General features: G+C 40.5%; 1 pseudogene; it reads left to right on the forward strand.

Annotated features, from left to right (window-relative positions):
• Positions 1–15,595, forward strand: part of LOC122802369 — a 39,967-nt pseudogene extending 24,372 nt beyond the window's left edge.
• The last annotated feature ends 5,496 nt before the right edge of the window (positions 15,596–21,091 follow it).

The following is a 21,091-nucleotide window of genomic DNA, read 5'->3' on the forward strand; positions in this document are numbered from 1 at the left end:
GCATTGCTGATACTGTACTATGTTGTTGAACTTTTAAAGATGGTTGGTGTAACATGTCAAGGGTGTAGCTACAGATACAACAGAAGTGAGAACATGTCATGCACAAGGCCATTTGTCTCAGTGGAAAGAGCAAAAAATATCATTAAACCAAATTCAGGAACAGAAAATCAGAATTGTTGTATTCTGTGCTGCATTATAAGACAAATATTTTTAAACAAGTACAGTACATTTTCCAGGATTCAGGATAAACACACACATTTTTCCACTGCAGACGGTAGAGAAGCAAGAGTAGCCAGTTAACAGCACCTGGATTACAATGATAGTTTTGATGCTTCAGTATGAATATTGGAGAGGGTCTGTCAGTACTTGGACTAAAAACTGGAAGTCTTAAAACTTGCAGTTCGCCTAGTTTATTTTGTTGTGCATTTGCAGCTATTGAGTTGGTCTGATAACACAAATCAGAGTAAGTCAAGAAAAAAACTGAAATTGAAAATAAGTTTGAGAAGCTGTACAAGATATATATATATATATATATATATATATATATATATATATATATATATATATATATATATATATATATATAATGTGTGTGTGGAAGTAGACTTTTATGATGGAAATGTTCTGAATTGGGTAGTTTTGTCATTATTGGTTCATGCATTTTGTTTCATTGCCTACTGGAAAAATGTTCAAACAATACATTTAAAATGCACTTTAAATCTAAGAAGTGTGCTGTATTATACAAGGAATATAATATAATGTCAGGAAGGTGTATCAAAGAACACATGCATGTTTCTTGTTTTGTGTACAAGGGCCAAAGGTAATCTTTATCCACCACTGGTCAGATACATTTTCTTTGGATGTGGTGTGGGTTTCAGTGCTGTTTCAATGAATGTGAGTTTCAAGGGCAGAGAAGTTTTAATGGTAAGTCTATTTTCATTGTGAGCCAGTTTTGCTTTGTTTAGTAGATGTCTATTAGTGTTTGTGCAGTGTACTATAAAATGTAAAAATAAAATCCAAATAATCATTGTAGAAGTAAAGCAGTATGTACATTAGTGTTTATGGTAAATGGGGTGAAATAGCCAGGTAATGGACATTAGAATAGCTGCAGCCTGCAGTGGGACTCTGGTGCCATATTTTGGTTGTCTGTTGTTCAGTTTTCATTTGAAAGTTGGTATCCCATAATTCCATTGTAGTGGGTGGGGTTACGTAATTATGTACACAAATTTTATGTTAATCAACACACAGATTTGTACCTATTTTTCATGGGCCTTGTCTGGATTTTTGATGTTTCCAGGTTGAGAGGTATATCTGTGAAGCCCTCCACCACACTGGTGACCCCATGCATCGTTTCACTGATGTAGTAGACAGATGGTGGGGTGAGACATTGTCAGTCCTTGACTGCACATTGTCTGTGCTAGAACATGTAGTGGCTGTAGGTCAGCAACAACATCCATTGGGAGTCCACATGGCCATGCACACTCATGCTCCTGTAGTGGCAGTACCTCCAGCACTAGAGAAGGGAGGGTGCTGTCCACACCATGATGTGGCAGATCATGGGCATGTGGTTCTGGGTGGTCCTGTGACTGACACAGGCCTGGCAGACACCAGTCACTGTCAGCGACTAGTACCGCATCTGACCCTAGGCATAGTGGTGCCAGTGCAACTTCTGGCAGAGCCAGTTCCCATGTTCAAAGCCAGAGATGGTAAACTGTCCATTCTGATATGTACACTCCACAGCTGTCCAACACACCCAAGTGTAGGGCTAGCATATGGCTTGACTGAGTACACACACACACTCATACATCACTGTCACATGCAGGTCACCAACAGACAGACATGGCACCTCTCCATGGCCCAGCTGACCAGCACCCCTTCTTGACTCCCACGCATGATGTCAACTGTTTGGCACAGCCTAGGCCTTTGGCACCCCACACCACAACCTGTGCATGTGATGATACCTGTGCCACATTCCTGCTATCTGTACCATTGATGCAGGGACATGCAAATATGTGTCTGATGCACAGGGTGACTATAGCACAGTACATGACATGTTGTAGTGTGGATGTGTTATGCCATGCCAGGTGGTGTATGCCAGGGTGTGTCACAAGTACACATCAATGAGTTTGTACTATTGTTGTATGATGTTAGATTGGTGGTGGTGTTGCAAACTGGTAGATGTCTCTCAGAACTTTGCATGTTTCTTTTGCAGAGGTCTGAGTGGCTACGCTGTGGAGACTTGCTGGCAGTACAGCAGCTCAGGATGGCATGGTTGCAAAGCAGACATATGACATCAGCAAGAAACGGCTGTATATGTGCATGGTTACCTAGGTGTGTATGTGTAAAACAGTGTGTCAGGGGCATGACAATGCATTCTACCTTTGATATTTGTCACCTGGGTGTTCTGTACCTACAAATGTACGTGGTGGCAGATAGCATTTATGCATAGTTAGATGTGGGCTATTTTGGGCCAGCAGCTACTAACAGGGCCTTAAAATGTATAAATATTGGACGCATATAGGTAAAACAGACACACTGCTGTAAGGGGATAGATTTACACACACACACACACACACACACACACACACACACACACACACATACACACACACACACAGACAGACACACACACACACACACACACACACACACACACACACACACACACACACACACACACACACACACACACAGTTGCCCTTTATGACATTAGAACCCCATACCTATCTAGTAGTATGTACTATAGTACTACGTACTTATCACATGCACCATGGAGCTTATGTGTTCTAAGAGGGTCTGCCACTGCTGTTAAGGTGGATGACATCAGCAGATCCTGTAAAGGAGGACAAAGGGGGGATTGACAGGGCCTGAAATGTATAACCATTGCATACACATAGACAAGACAGACACACTGATGCAAGGGGATAGATTTACACACACACACACACACACACACACACACACACACACACACACACTGAGTTGCCCTTTATGGGGTTAGAGCCCCTACCTATCTACTAGTTTATACTATAGTACAACATATTTAACACATGCACCATGGAGATTATGTGTTCTGAGAGTGTCTGCCACTGCTGTTAAGGTGGATGATATCAGCAGGGCCTGCAAAGGAGGACAATGGAAGGTTTGACAGGGCCTGAAAATGTATAACCATTGCACACAGATAGGCGAGACAGACACTGCTAAAGGAGGGTATATTTACACACACTGAGTTGCCGTTTATGAGATTGGAACCCCTACCTTATATTATAGTACTACATACTTATTGCATGTGCCATGGAACCTATGTCTTCTGACAGTGTCTGCCACTGCTGTTAAGGTGGATGACATCAGCAGCTGTTGATAGGGAGGCCACAGTTGTGGAGGACGATAGTCATAGAGCCATAAAATGATTGACCATTGCACAGACATAGGCCTGATAGAGATGTCTGTACTGCTGTATGGGATATATGTACACACACACACACACACACACACACACACACACACACACACACACACACACACACACACACACACACACACACACACAGTGGTGATGTGAGATTAGAACCCCTGCCTACCTACTATTACACACAGCTCACAGTACTACTTGCACACACCACTGGTTACATTTGGTGTGCAAGTGACTGCAGTACTACACCTTTATATGGCTCTCTCTCTCTCTCTATATATATATATATATTTGCATTATATATATATATATATATATATATATATATATATATATATATATATATATACATGTGTGTTTGTGTGTGTGTGTGTGTGTGTGTGTGTGTGTGTGTGTGTGTGTGGATAATCATGTCTGAGGGGGATAGGGAGTGACAGATGCATATACATACCTGTCTGTATGCACAGTGATATATTCACATCTCAGTTCTTTAGGCAGATGAGCCATTAGACATGGGCCGAAATTAACTAAGTGTAGAAGCATGCCCAGTGTGACCATCAGTACTTACAAGGTGACTCCAGGCAGACGTACCTGTACTCCATGACAGGATTTTGTGTGTTAGAGCCAATTGGCTGCTGCACCTGTTTCAGCAGTCCAGCACCTTCATGATATTATGTCCAAGGGATTCCTTGTCTGTGTTCTACACATAATATCTGAATCATACTTAGGGTGTGTACAGATTCTAATCTACTGTACAGGGTTTTGCATCATATGTCTGGTACATTTTACATAGCATTGTGATTTTCTAGTACATCAGTGGCAAATCATTATAGATTGATATTAGGAACTGATGAAAAACAGTTGATTTACTGACTCCATCCGCAGCAGGGAATCCATGCTGTTGGATGACCTGTTATTCTCTGCACTGTCAACATTTGTGTGGCCACTAGTTAATCCTTGTCCTTATATGTGGGCCTTTGTCCTACTCGTCTTCATGGCTTTGTCCATATTTCCTGCTCTAAGTAGTTGTTGGTATGCTGTGACTGGGGTACATGATGTAACACCACAAACAGGGTTACCAACCTCACACCTCTGACTGTACATGTTTTGCAGGATGTCCAGCATTCCACCCTATATGTCTGCTCTGATCCTCAGACAGTTGTGTTGTTTTGGTAATATACAGCTACATGGTGCCCGCTGACTTATTGTAGGTAATGACAAAGTTACGTGATGACCTGTACATACTGCTGCTACTCTGACTTGTTATAACCTGCTGTTATACTAGCCATCCTCTATGTTAGAGCATGTGTAATGTCCATAGCTGTGGCCCCCTGTCCCTCCATTGTCTCTGGTATTGTCCAGCTTTCTTGCAGTAACAAATAGTGACATATTTGTTCAGTCTGTGTGACTCCTACCAAAGGAGTACCTCACATGCAAAATTGTAGGTGCAGCCAGCTTTGAACCATGAACACCATCAACCATGCTAATGTACTTAGCCCACTAAGCCACATCAGCCACCAGAAAGTGAAGTTTAATTCCTGATACTATCAACAGCAGACAGACATAAGTTTGACCACTGCATATTGAGGAAATAGGACATGTCACCAGGTTGTTTGGGACAGACATTGTGTGGTCTGCTGCTATAACCTTGCTAACATACTGTTACTGCAGTTGTATGGGAACATGGCTGTGTTGGGGTAGGGGACTCTAACATTGACAGTTATGCATCTATCCTTTGGCCCCACTGTTTGCCATTTCCCTCGCATACTGCCAGTGAGTTTTGCTGCCTTGTGGCCTACTGCATATTATGGGGCAGCGAGTATTGGACAGACAGTTTCTGTTGTCCCAAATAGCTGTTATTTCTCTGCAGGTAGCCCAGAAGCCCACTCTTTTTCCTTGCATACATGCCGCAGGTCCATACACATGCTACCATAGTCTAGTACTCCATACATTTGTTGTAAAGAAGAGTGACTTACCTTGTGACTGTAGCAGTTGAGATAGTGCTACAGGGCTGACTCTGTCTGATGCACACAGTAGACTGTCAACACAAGGTAAAGTACAGGCTGTGTGGTGTGACCGGCTTCCTTTTTACTATGTATGTTAGGTGTCAGTTCCTAGGACCCTAGGTTGTCAGTGCATGTGCTATGCATTGCCTCTTTGCCAAGGCCAGGTGGGCACACCTACATCTCCCTACAGGGACAGGCTCAGGGGGTTCCTCATCCAAGTCCCCCTGTGGCTGTAACAACCTTGGCAGTTGTGGGGGGCTGTGTGTCCCCTCCCTGTGATGATCCTGCTACAGCTGTTTCTGCAGGATCATATTGTGTAGCATGGCACATACTGTGAACATCTCTGCACATGTGACTGGAGAGTATTGCAGGGATCTATCAGATATATTGAGGCAGTGGAACCATGACTTGAGCAGCCCAGACCCATTCTCTATGATGTTCCTAGTTTGTGTGTATGCCTCATTACGGCATTATTTGGAAGGTGTGTATGTATTTCAGATGGGTGTCATCATCCACGGTTCCAGTGCATAGCCATCATCCCCTGGTAGATGGCCGTATGGGATGTCCCCCCCTGGAAAACATCTGGTACAGCTGTGATGCATGCCAGATATGGGAGTTGTGATAACTGCCAGGGCTACCAGTACACCCACTCATGATAATGCCCTGGGCATTACACATGACCTAGCATTTGATGGAGTGATACCCCTTGCGGTTGACATATAATCTACCCTCCTCACTGGGCAGTGTTTTGATGTGGACATGAGTGTAGTCTATGGCACCCAGTACCACAGGGTAGTGTGCTACATGGTGGAAGAGACACATACTGCTGGCCCTCTCCTCAGGGGTGCAGGGTAAATAAATGTGCTCACTGGCACATGTTTGTATGGCAGCCAGGAACTGGTGGAATACCCTTGATAAAGATGCCTGTGAGACCCCCATCATGTCCCCAGTTGGTCTTTGAAAGGTACCCATAGTTAGTATTCTAAGGGCTAAACATACTTTTTTCCCACTGGGATGGGTTCCCCCCTGTTGGCTCTTGGTCTGAGTTGAGGGTGGCAAAGTTCAGGGGGGGTTAAATGGGCCAGTGTAAGTGGAACAGGGGTTATCAGTATTTTCTACATGATTGGCTTTCCCTGGCAATTTCATTTTTTTTTTTAAACTGCCTTCCCTGCTAAGCAAGGAGTGTGGTGCGCAAACCCCCAGTGCTGGTGTAAACACTGTTCAGCAGTCTGGACACCCCCCCATACACAGACATGCTCAGCATAGCTTAAACCAGCTAAAACATGTGCCCTGCAGCTAAACAAAGCTTAGCAGCACTAGACACCCCCCCCTGCTTAGGTCAGCTGAGAGGCACACGAACAGGTGCTGCTGATTTCCAATCCACTTATAGTTATAGTGACACACCCCCTTTTTATGTCAGCTACCTGTTCTACTGATGCAAACATGATTCTGAGGCTACATGGGTTTTGTCTGTGGACACAGTGGTCCGTTTTTGCTACTCAGTAACCCCAGCTCATTTGCATACAGATCCTTGTACATAACCTGGATACTTCACTATTCCAGGGCCTGCCTCCTTAGCAACTACTGTCGTCTATCATTGTACATACTGCATGCAGGGCACTAAAGTTTGTGCTTTGCTGTGTGCCACCAAATGTAATATGGGTATTAAAAAATGATTTTATATTGTTTTACATTAGTTTTTGGACTCACGGGGAATAGTTTTGTACATATCTGTGCCTACCATGACATTTCTGACCTTCTAATTGGACTTTTACAGCCCCTGTTCAATTTTTAAATTTCTGTACATGGTTACACTGACACCAACACGGGTTCTGCATGGATACCTATCTGCTTCCTAGATCGCAAAACACCCTCATTTGCATGAATTTCACCTGCTTATGAGGTGATTTGCATGCCACAGACACTTTCATGTCCGCATGATCGTGCATGCTCCTCTGCTCTGTTTACTGGATTGCAGGGCTGCCGGTTTCCATGTTAGATCTATGCCACTCTGCCTTCATGGAAAATCACTCAGTGTAGGCTTTATTGAATTCCCCCATAATTTTCTTTGTAAATGTACTAACCTTTGTTCCACTTAAAGTGTTATTGGTCACATTCAGAAGAATCTTTGTTTTACAACTACCTTCATGCCTTGTTATATTTCTTATCTTGCAGTTGCAAATGATTTTGCAAAAAATGAAGTTAATAGTGTGTTGCTTGATTTTTTAGTTTCACGGTTTATTCAGTTTTTTCAATAACCTACCTACAAATTATATCATGGTAAGTATTGGGCAGTGTTTCTCATATTACTGCAATCCATTATGGGTAAGCATAAGTAACTTATCTATTTGGAGAAATAGATACTTATTTACATTGGAGTTTGAGTACTACATAGTCCCGTTAATTTAAATGTGAGGTTTCCACATGCAAGAGCTAGCTGACAAAGTGACTTTATAGAAAGTAAGAAACTACAGTTGATATATTTATCATAAAATATAATAGTTTATACATTAATTTAGGAAGTAGGATATTGTGGGTTTGGTCTTTCATAATGACATGGCAAGTAGTTTCATCTCTGAGAAAAAATTCCAGGAGGTTGTGCTTAACAACAAAATAAAATGTAAAAACAATGTACTTTCTGCACCAACATCAATATAATTTGGTTCTGTGTATGATAAGGAAGTTATACCCATCTTCATCAGTTTGTTATCTACACTTGCTTCAGAACATAACCAATATACTTTAAGGTAATTATTTTAGCCATTTATATGCAGCAGCAAAGGGCAGGTTTTCAAATCTTTTGTTGAAAAGCTGGAAACACTAATTTTAATTTTATTGGCATCAAGTTCTGCACTGTCTTACTACAAGCAGATTGTTTAACATATTTGAGCTATAAGGTCACCATAGAAAATAAGCAGTTAGGTTATGGAACCTACTATTTAATCCTAGGTCCAACTACATATAAAAAGAAATGCAAACCTCTAAGCAGACCATACCATGTTTGTGATGACTACATAATGCCCTAGGCATCTCTAGAATGCCAGATTTTGTTAGAACTGTTAAATGTTTTGTTGGCAGCTGTAAAGCATTTCTCAACACTTTTCTGAAAGTGTTTGTCAGAATTTGCATTTTTGACATTATGAAACCTGTTTTATGATGCCTAAAGTACAGAATGCAACTGGCTGTGCAGGGACAGCTGTGAATGGCAGTAATTACTATGCATTCCTAATGTGCATCGCTATGGGATGACAGTTGTGATTTATCAAAATGTCTGCTTTTCAACAACAGTGCACAAGTGACGTTCTGTATTGTACTTTTAGAGAGAAGGAATTTGACTTTCTTTTCTCAATATTACAAGAAATGTACACAGTAGGTCATGGTACGAAAGATGATGAAATAGTAACGTATTCATCTTGTAAGATATTATTTTACAAAAAAGAATTACAGCTGAGTATTGGCACTGAATGCACTCTACTTCTGCACTTTGTGTTTGTGTGGCAGTGCGTATGAGGATGATACATGCTGCGTGTAGCCTTTATTTGCATCTTCCTACCTGAATACCTCTAATCTCATGATTACATTCATAGCAAGGCTACCATAAAGAAGAGATGAGGGATTCTCCAGATTTTGGTGTTGCATATATATTTATGTTAACTTTGCAAATGCACTGATTAGGTCAGCATAATCCTGCTATACTACAGATTTCATTGCTACTACACTGAAATCATCATAGATGTGCTGTTTAAAAGGCTATTTCAGCAGCATAAAGGTCTCCCACAAGGAATTCATGTACCCTAAGCAGCTACAGCACAAGCAATTTAGCCAGCTTGCTCTTCTTTGCTCATATGGGCTACAGGTGATCTGTGCAAACCTGTTAGATATATACTAAGGTATGCTATGTACAGACAAGAGGTCTTTGTAAATTGCATAATACTATCATTTATTTTGTTGGTGTAACTTTGTAAGCAAAGAATACACCTCCAGTTATTAAATTATATATTCTATAATGAAATGGCCACAAACTATAAAATATAAACTGCAGCCCACCACATTTTGTTACCTGAGATTTACCTTCTTTGACTATATGAAGTGATACATGAACAAGCTCACTGATTATGTGTCTCAGGCAGCTATGAGCCCAGCACTGAGCAGCATACTACCTTTTCCAAGGATGATGCCATGTTACCAACAGAAAGTGATTGATTTTAACAATTGAGTTAGCTTTTGGTGTCAGTCTGGGGGGGGGGGGTTACCATAGTTGATGGCCTGGGAGGATATGGTTGACAGACCACTCTGCTTTGCCAGGATGGTCTGCACATATCCCCTCTAGTCTTTCAGATATTGGCAAAGACCTTTTCCACCCCATAGTGCCTTTTTTAGGCAATGCCAAACTGATAAATCTACCAACTTAACCGAACCTATGAAGGAATATCTGAAGGTGGTACTGCTCAATGTTAGAAGTCTTAACAAGAAACTTTACTCCCTGCATGCCTTCCTCTCCCTGGAGAGTATAGACATCTGTGTAGTAATGGAGATATGGTTTTAAGTCACTGAAATTACCCCAATAATATAAGGTTATAATGCCTTTCACACCTTTAGACCAGCTACTGCACAGGAGGGAATTAAAGGCAGAGAAGCCTCAGTCAATATTAAAATCAGTCTCACATCCAGACTAATTAAAGTGTATGACCCACTGGATCTCATATATGTGCAACTCACCATAAACAGGGTGTTGTACCATATCCTTGCAACCTATGGTCCCCTTCCATGTCCTAGGAAATCCATACCACCTATCTCAATGTACTACAGTCCATCACAGTTCAACCCAGTACAATATTCATGGGAGATCTCAACTACCCCTCTATAGATTGGGAATCCTACACCATTCTAAAGCACAACCCAGTGATTCCTAAAGTTTGTTAATACCAACATCCTAGAACAGTTGATCCATTCTCTTCACAGACATGGTGGGGTCGATGTTCCTCACCCAATATAATATCTTCCCTCATCAAATCTGACCATGAGACAGTATTACTTGAAATAAAAATTAAATTCAGGGATGCAGCAAAACTAAAATACTTTAGGAACTATTCCAAGGCTAACCTCTCTCTACTAAGCAACACCTTGGCTAAATTCCAAGCACCCCCAAACCCAGGAAACACCATAGCATACACTGAGCTATTTACAAAATCTCTATAAGTCATATTGATAGTTGTATAGAGCGAAATGTGTCCACTCACATTAAGAATAAGACAAACTCAAAAGACAAGCCCCTCTGGTGGAATCACAGTATCAATCAGTTGTACAACAAAAAAAAAAAGTCTTGGCCAAGCATAGGAGGAACAGCGCCATACATACTAAAAAACCCTGACCAAGCTAAACAGGCAGCTAAGAGGTTAAATAATACTTCAAAGCCTAAATATAAAGAAAAAATAGCTTCTCAGGCTAAGGATAACCCCAACATTTCTATATCTATTTCCGTAACCTCAGAGGAAATGCAAAACAAGGCGCAGAACTTATTCTAAATTGCATCACCCACACTGAAACAGAGGCCCTTGCCAACCCCCCCCACTTCCCCATGATAGTCCAAAGGAAATACCACATAGCACAATCCTCCCAACCATCACTAGGGAACAGGTAAGCAATGCACGTTCCAAGGTGAAAAACACTGCATTGATGGGCCCCGATAACATCCAGGGATGTTTAATTAATAGCATGAAACATGACCTCTCTGGTTCACTTGAATCACATTTCAGCTGGAGCCTTCAGTCAGATTTTGTGCACAAGGAATGGAAGATGGCTACAGTCATTCCCCTGCACAAAGGAGGTCCAACCACTGATCCAGGTAACCACAGGCCTATAAGTCTTACCAGCCTCATATGTAAGGCCATGGAAATAATCATCATGAACATAATAAATGAGCACATAGGTAACCTGTAAAAGCTGGGCCCTTCACAGTTTGGCTTTGTTAAAGGAAGGTCATGCCTATTAAATCTGGTGTACTTTTTTTAGAGGCTCACCAAAGCATTGGATGAAGGTAAGACTGTGCACACAGTTTACCTCGACCTGGCCAAGGCTTTTATTTATTTATTTATTTTACATACATTGACCGGGATTGTCTGACTGAGCTGAGTAGCCCTTTTTCAGCGGAGGCCCGGGGAGAAGAGCTCCACAATATCACATTATGTTTTAAAATGAAAGACACATTTTGGTATTGGGCTTGTGTATTTGTAGCAGGTCTTGGTGAGAGCTGCATAATGGCCTGGTGTGGTTATAATATGAGATGAGAGGAGATAGGCTGGGATAGTAAGATTTCTGGTAGAGGACTGAGTGCACTATGAGGAGTTGGGAGAGAAATAGCTGGCGGGGTAGCTCAACCCAGTTTAGGTGTTTTAGGGCAAGACAATGGTGAGATATGTAGGAATGTTGTGCTACAAATCTAGCTACCTTGTTGTAAATTGTCTCTATCTCGGCTCGTAATGTAGAGTTTAGATTTGTAAGAATTTGGGAGCTGTAGAGTAGGCTAGGTAGGAGGTAAGCATGCAAGAGGGTCATTTTAGCTTTGGTAGTAAGGAACTTTTTGCTTTGATAGAGAAGCCAAAGTTTTTGATGTGTTTTTTTGATACAGTTGGTTGTATGCATGTCCAATTTAAGTTGGTCATCAGTTGTGACTCCTAGGAGTTTTGCGTTGTTTTTGACAGTGATGGAGGTGTTATCTAGGGATAGTGCAGAAAAATTAGTTTTGAGGTGGTGAGATTTTTAGGAAGAAAAAGGAGTTTTGCTTTTTTGGGGTTAAGAATAAACTGATTTTGAGACAGCCAGGTTTCTACGGAGTTGAAGGATTCTTGCATAGCAGCGATAAACTCTGAGGGAGTGTCAGAGTTGGTGATGACTGTAGAGTCATCTGCATATTGTATGAGGGATGACTGGGGGCAGGAGATATAGAGAAGATTAGTGAAGATGTTAAAGAGTAGTGGGCCAGGGATGGATCCTTGTGGGACACCCATCTTTACTGGGAGAGGAGGGGAGTGTGTTGAGAGCCATCTCACCGATTGCTTATCCTCAGAGAGAGATCTGGAAAACCAGGCAATGGTAGCAGTGGAGAAGTTGCGGTTAGACAGTTTGGTTAGAAGGAGAGAGTGGGAGACAGTATCAAAGGCTTTAGAGAGGCCGAGGGAAATACAGGAGACACGTTTATTGTTGTCTCTTCCCAGGGAGATAGTATGGATGAAGGATAGTAGGGCAGTTGTTGTGCTGTGTTGTGGGTGAATGAAAGATACAATATCCCACTCAGGGATTGTAGACAAGTTCACTAATTTAGGTATAAACCCTTTTATCACCTGTTGGATAGCCAGCTGGCTAACTGATAAGACTTAGGAGGTCAAAATAGGTGAGGCCACCTCCACCAAAAGGCCAGTCATTAGTAGCACTCAGTACTAGGCTGCTCCTTTTTGGCATGTATTTCTCTGAAATGGAAGTAGATGCTGAAGGTTTATGGCTGACTATATTTGCAGATGATAGCAAGCTGGGGCTTATCATCGACTCCCCTGCAGACACTAGCATTCTTCAAGAAGGCCTATCTCTGACTAACAAAGGGTGCTAAAGCCATGGTCATAAACTCATTGCTAAGAAATGCATAATTGCAACATTTAAGAAGTCAACCATCCCAGCTAATTATGATATTGATAATACATCCCTAAGAGTTGACTCAGTGGTCAGGGATCTGGGTACACACATGGACAGTAGCCTTACCTTCAACCACCATGTGGCCACAGTGATGAGGAAATCCTTTTATGTTGTACTACTTATAAGTAAGGGCATGGCATCTATGTCCAAAGAGGTCATCATCCCACTGTACTTCTCCCTTATCAAACCAATCATAGAGTACAATACTCCTTTTGGTATGTACCTGACCAGGCATTTGCATCAACTAGAGAGATCTTAGAGGTTCCTTACAAAAAGAATACAAGGAATAACAAACATGCATTATGCAGAGCACCTTAAAGCCCTTTCCCTCTACTCAGTCTTCTATAGATTGCTGAGGAGTATATATGCCTGGCTTACAAGGCATCCACAAACCACACACTTATGAATCTCCTACATATCCACAAGTCAAAGGCTACCAGAAACACAAGGTCTAGGGACCTGAATTTTGTCTGTGACTTTAACAGAACTTGCTGGAGAGACAGATATGTGTGACTGCCCTCCTGTGGAACAGACTTCCCATCCATGTGAGCCTGTGTTTGTCTATTACCCAGTTTAAGCGCAACCTTAACCAATGAATGGAGAATAGGAAATTTACACCAGGCCTGGCACCCATGTCCCCTATGAACAGAGACAGCTTATAAATGCCTGGCCCTCAATGTCATATTTTGATACAGGACATCATTACTCTTTTAGGAATACTTGCATAGGCTTAGAAAGGGCCCCTAGGTCAATTGCCTAGTAACAGTGTATGAAGCTATGACTCTATAAATGAGTAGTGACTGCATATTTAGGTGAGTCTATGATTCATCATCATCTTCTCCCCTTTTTCCCATTTTTATACACGAGGTTGGGGTATCATGTCAACTTTTGACATTTTTCCCAGTTAGTGTACCCACTTATATTCTTTGATGGTAGTGCCTGACTGATGGTGGTCTTCTCTCACATAATCCACCTATCTCTGTGCTGGGCAACCTCATGTCCTCTTGCCTTCTTCCTGGCTTTCTCAAACTTTCTTCACAGATTGTCTTCTACTTTCCTACAAATATACCCGAACTTCCATAATCTAGTTTCTTTGATAATCTCTGCATTTGGAGCTGCTTTGGCTTCTGCTCTGTTATCATCATTTCTTCATTTGTCCCGCAGTGTGCATTCTACCACTCATCTCAGGCACTTTATTTCATCACCTCTAACTTCCTCAACTGCTCTGCCTTCACTGCCCATGTTTCTGTACCATAAAGTAGTACTGGTTGTACCACTGTTTTATAAGCCTTAGTTTTCAGCTTCTTTGGTATTCAGGGGTGGACTGGGAAAAGTATTAGCCTCTGGCACCATCAGAACCAACGGCCCATTTTCACTAACCTTGTACTATCTGGTTGACCCTGCAAGTCTACAGCCTCAGGATGTCAGAAAGATAATTTATATAGGAGACTGTACCAAGATTTATCAAGTATCTGGTTGACCCTGGAAGGAAGTAATTAAATACAGAAATTATTTAGTCGACCTTGGTAGGAAAAAAAATGAAATACAGAAAGTATCTGGTTGACTGTGCTAGGAAAAAAATGCAGAAAGTATCTTGTTGACCCTGCTAGGAAAAAAAAAACTGAGAACTTAACTTAAAGTTTAAACGCTAATCTGTTTGGATCACTGATTTTCTCTTCTTTGGTCTCTCGACTCTCTGCTCCAGAGTGACACAATGACTTCTGAGCATATTCATTGATGCCTGTAGTCTTCCCAATATGGACTGTTTTTAAAAAAGTCTAGAGACAAAAAAGATAGACTTTTTATGCATACAGTTTTAAAGAGCATTGGCTCACTAGTGCATTTTGGCACCAGCCCTTCTGGCATTCGCCAGAACTACCAGATGCCCCTGTTGTATTCTTCTGTCAAACTCAACTACAATGCACTGTGCCAGTTGTCTGCAGTCCCTCTGGATCTAGTTTTGACCACCTCATTCAGACTTTCCTTCTCTTCAACCAGGTCATCAGTTCCACGAGGGAATCCGCTCCTGAATTTGGGTTTTGTGATCCAGAAGGAAGGACCAGAAGGGAGAATTACTCCGGTTGCTGTGGACAGAGCATTTGAAGATTTGCTACGTGACCTTACTTTTAAAGCTGGTAAGATGCAACGCCTGCAATGGCAAGCTTTTCACCTGGAAGCCTGTTTGGCTTATGGAATTGTTCCCAGGGGGATGAGAATTCTGTGTATGCCAGCTCAGGGTGATCGTTACCCTGAGCTGTTAACCAAATGGCAGACTTTAAATATTAATACTAGCTTTCAGTATATGCGGATACTTATTGACTTCTTTGCCCCGCAATTACAACTTTTAAAGAAAGAGGTAGCTTCATTATATGATAAACTTACACATGACTTTATAGAGCCGAAGTGCACTGAGAGAATAAATTCTTTAAAAGCAACATTAGCTAAGGAAGCGGATAAGTTGCGTGAAACCAAACTTAATAAAATAAGGTGAGACCATCAAGATTTCGTTAATGGGAACATTTTCGTTTGGCCGAGGTATAAGGAAACCACGGCGGAATTTGCTAAACGGAACTCCAGGAAATCTACGTCAAGAATGACTGATGAGTGTGAGCGTGAATCAACAGAGCCGAAATCCAGTATGGCGCTTGTTAATCCGCCTTCTATGGCTGTTAATGCAATTTCTCTTGATGTTAATACAGCTCACACTAGTGAAAGTACACATACGGCCGAAGAGGGCAATGCAGAATCACTTATAAGTAATGAAAATGTAATGATGCGAACATATGCGGATATTTCTGCTCCTACAACTGCGATAGCAGCTGGGACTTCGGGACCAGTTACACCTTGCTTGACGAATATAACGTCTGATACGTTGGCAGGTTGCTCAAACAGCATGGGAGCTCATCCGAAAGCTGGCCATGGTTCTACCCTTTTTTTGGGGAAACTTCCAGCCCCAGTGAAGAAAGGGGCATGGAAGAGGTCCTCCAGCGAAGACAGAATGGTGGAAAAGAGAAGAAGGACATTACAATGACTGATTCTGTACGTGTTGGTATTGTATACAATTTATCTAGTTACAAGCTTAATGAAGTAGAACTGCAAGTTCTCAACAAAGGTCTTACTTTTGTACCTAGCAGAACCTGTATATACAGTGATGTCATCTTTGATCTGATGTTATTCTGTAGAAATACCATGCTGAAATTAGTGTTTAACAATTCAGAATCTCATTGTTCTCAACTCAAAAAACCTAGCAGTTTTGTACCTAGCTTTACACCTACTCTTAATTTATTTTTAAATGGATGTGAGAGTGAATTAAATAAATATTTTAATGAAGGAAATTATAGTAAATATTATAATTTAACTATAATACAGAAGCACGCATTACAAGGGCTGATAGAAAACAAAGCAATTATGATAAAAAACGTGGATAAAGGGGGAGCGATAGTTGTTTTAGACACCATGTGGTACAACAATAAGATAAAGAATATGTTAACATCAGATAATGCTTATGAAGAGATCAACCCCCTAAAAGTTAAAATGATAATAGATAATGTGCATCGGAAATTGCAGTTTTTATTGGCTGAGATGAAAATAAATGATGAAACTTTTGATTTTCTGTGGATAGACAAACCATTAACTCCAATCTTTAAAGCGTTACCGAAAATCCATAAATCTTTAAATGATCCACCTTTAAGACCCATTGTTTCTGGTAGAAACTGGGTTACAGAGAATATTTCAATATGGTTACAGAATACACTTAAACCTTACATGGATAAGATAAGTAATATTTTGGTTGACACAGGACATTTCTTGGGCTTATTAGCTGATTTAACTAAATCAATTGAGGGACAAACTGTGCTAATGGCAACATTAGATGTCAAAAGTTTATTCACGGTCATTGAACATGATTATGGAATAAGAGCTGTTGGTGAACTTATTGAACAACTAGGAGCCACTCATCATTTGAGACAACTGGTGGAGGAGATGCTGCATTTAGTTTTAGATAACAATGTTTTTATGGGAGGAGGATCTCTGTATAAGCAGGCATGGGGGGTTGCCATGGGCACCCCCTGTGCCAACACTTATGCTAATCTTGTTTTATCAAAGTGGGAAACCCAGGAGATTTTGAACAATAATAGATGGAACAAATATATCACAATGTATGCCAGATTTGTAGATGATATTTTTATTTTGTGGAATGGGGATGAGGCCTCTTTTGATAATTTTCTTGTCTACGCACATTCCACCACTACTTTTCTGGAATTTAGTGCAAAAACTTCATTTACCAAATTAGAATTTTTGGATGTATGTATAGAACAAACAAGTAATGGTTTTACCTCCAGGTTATATAAAAAGAATTGTTGGCAGAATACATTACTGTCATTTGACAGTATGCATCCACGCCATGTTTTTCCGAACATTATTAAGGGCCAAGTGAGTAGAGTTTCTAGAATTTGCTCTGAAGATACACAATTTGATACTGAAATGTATAAGCTTGACCATTATTTTGCAGAAAGAGGTTATGGTAAAAGCCTGATTGATAATGTAATGGATAGCAACAAAAAACATAGGCATGCTAGATATAGACCGTGGATGAATGACACACATAGCAAAATGCACAATCATAATAGGGACACTAAACATTTAAGAGAAAAGCCCAGATTGCTATTTACTTATGGCAGTAATATGAATGATATCTGCAAAATAGTGCATAACAATTGGAATATACTAACAGTTGATTTGAGTTTAAAAAACATTATTGGTGAACGTCCTATGTTCACATATAGGAGGAATAAAAACTTGAAAGATCTTTTTTGCAAAGATATACAGCATGACACAGCCATCGTACCTGTAATGAACTTAGGTACTCATGCATGTGGTAGATGTAAAGCTTGTATATATATTAACACAGAGACAGATTTTAGGCACCCCGTTTCACATAAATTATTTCATTTTCCAGGCAGAGCCACATGTAGAACAAAAAACCTGGTTTATTTGGCTGAGTGTATATGTTGCTCATGTTTTTATGTTGGTATGACCAACAATATGCTGAAAGTGAGGGTTTTACAACATTTGAGTAATATCAGAAACAGTGATTTGAGTAATGCTTTATATTGACATATTAGTGTGAATCCCACACACACTTTTAAATTTAGATGCATTGATAACATAAAACTTAACAGTAGAGGGGGTGATATCAGGCATCGGACAGCATTAGCAGAATCCAAATGGATAGTTGACCTAATGGCCCATAGAGAACCAGGTCTTAATGATGTTTTACCAATTAAACCCACCTTGCAGAATAGGCAGGTTTTTCTAACAAAATGATTGGTTTGTTGTATTTTAAATAGGATGTGATAACCAACGAGGATGTACAGGCAACCAGGAAATGTCATCAACAGCCAACCAGCATACAACCAAATTGCTGGAAAAGGAAGTACATCCAAAACGAAATGAAATAATCCAATTCAGTTTATTTGGATGTACTTCCTTTTCCAACAATTTGGTTGTATGCTGGTTGGCTGTTGATGACATTTCCTGGTTGCCTGTACATCCTCGTTGGTTATCACAGTTTGTTCGTTGTTTGTGCCTTGGGTTTGTATTTTAAATAGGATGTTTTATCAGTTTGAACATTGTCTGAAGAAGGGTTTGTCCCGAAAGCGCTAACCTGTCTTTACGAATAAAGAATTTTGTAGCATTTTACTCCAGCACTGTCCTGTTGCTTTTATTTTATTTAGAATACGAAAAACAGTGGGCAATTATTGATCATTCAGCTACTTTTACCAGTGTTGTTTGTCTATGCACTATACTTTCTTTTTAATAAATTCATATCTTGTTAACAAGTTGCAAGATGCTTTATTTAAATTTCTGCATGGACCTGTTTATTATTATGTTATTCTCTTAACTATGTAATTACTCAGTTCATTTTAACTAACTTTTGATTCATAACTAAGCCTTGTTCTCTCCAGTTACTTTTTTACCAGTGTAAATAATATCTAATTTAAAATTAGCAAATTTCTATCTATAAACTAACTAATCATTGTCCACTGTCAGACAGTTGCTTATTATGTTATAAGCCAGTGGTTGTGTGTACTAACATAAGGTCATTCTAATGTGACCCACCAAACTATAACACAGGCTGTTTTGGTTATGGGGGTGAGGGTGAATCACATGGACCCGTAGCTGTATCACCAAGACATGACACTATATTTGGAACACTCAAGTGGCATGGAGTTTCTTCCTCTGTAGGCTTTCCTGGGTGTTCAGACTGATAAAGCTTTGGAGTCTGAGAGCTCTAACCTCTCTTCTTGTGTTCATTTTGGATGCCTTATAACTCTTGATAATGCTTGCCACAGTTAGTTCCTGCTATCCATTACCAGGCACCCATGATACCCCTTCATCTGAGGATGTCATTTCAGAGGCCTGGAGGCAGTCTCATTCTGCTGAAGAAGCCCTCGGGGGGGCTGATGAATTATCATTCATCTCCAGCAGGCTGGATTGGTGTTTTGTCCAATGATCTATATCAGTCAGGAAACTGAAAGAGAAACATTGTTACTATTGCATTTTATCAATAGACAATGGCATGAATACCAGCCACAGGACAGAGTGAATGTGACTGCAGAAAAGTTTTGCACAAATTTCACAATAAACAAAGAAGTATGCTGCAGTGTTGTAGACACAAGCAAAGCCATCTGTTATATAACTATAGACATGGTAACACCTGCCACAAGTAAAATAATAAAACTGAAGTGCCATCACACCAGAAAACATAGCCAGTGCTTTCCTACACAGCATCAGTAAATAACTGACTAGACCTCTATCAATCATGTAAATATAAAATAAAACATTGGCATGTGAACATGTTCCTTGGCAATTACATCAAACAATTCTCGACCCGTCTAAACCCATCAGCCTAACTAGTATTCTATGTAAAGTACTAGTTAGAAATATTTATAACAGAACTTATCTGGAACAACACAGAGAGATGCTTCTGTTACATTAGGAACACTATATCTGTGTTAAGAGGAAAACATGCTTTATAAATCATGTGGCATTTATTGAACACTTAACAGCAACACACAATCAAGGAATAACAACACTTCCTGCTCAATACAATCTTGTGAAAAAGATTGGCATTGCTACACATAAATTAATAACTGACAAACTAAAGCCATTCAGTGGACAAAACATAAACAACAGTGATACGGGGTTACATATCTGCAACTGCAGTGGGTGCCAATAATATCTCACAGGGCTCTGTACATGGATTTGTTCTTTTTGGATTCTTCTTCTCTGATGTAAAAGTGGGAAATGAGCTAAAGATAAAATATACTAATGATTGCAAACTAGGTAATCTAATTATTTCAAATGAAGTTCATCAACATGGTAAGCCTTTTGCAGTAGGAATAACTGCACTATTAATGTAGCATCAGGAGGCATGACAAAAAGTATAAGTTATGATTAGAAAATAAATTGCTAGGTCACAAAAATGACAGCATCATTAAAGATTTAGGAAAAATGATAAACAGCAATGTAATCACTGAGAAGTAAGAGTTCCTGCAGATGTGTTAAATTCAGGCCCAGGAGCCTCATGGCTGCTTCAGCTCCTGACCCAGCTATTTTGCCTTTGTAGCGTACCTTTAACAAGTAGGTACTGCGGTGGTGGTGCTGCGGTAGCATTGTCGCCTCACAGTTAGACATTGCCCGTTCGATTCTCAGTTAGAGCGTCTTCTGTGTGGCGACATGCGTGAATGGGCGTTCCTTCATTGAAGGTTGTGCGTTAGGCCCGGCAAGCCAGCACGTCAAAATCTACTGCCAATCATTAGCGGACCGGAGTTCCGCTGTGGCGACCCCTAACTGGGAAAAGCCGAAAGAAACAAACAAACAAGTGCACTTTTAACAAGTAATGTTGCATAGAGATTGAATCATGTGACTTAAAGTGTTTGAGCACTTTTGAGGTAGTAGCATGCTTGTAACATTTGTCTTTCTT

The sequence above is a fragment of the Protopterus annectens genome, chromosome 5.part0, assembly GCF_019279795.1.
Source record: "Protopterus annectens isolate FY-2018-M chromosome 5.part0, PAN1.0, whole genome shotgun sequence".
Classification (NCBI taxonomy): Eukaryota; Metazoa; Chordata; order Ceratodontiformes; family Protopteridae; genus Protopterus; species Protopterus annectens.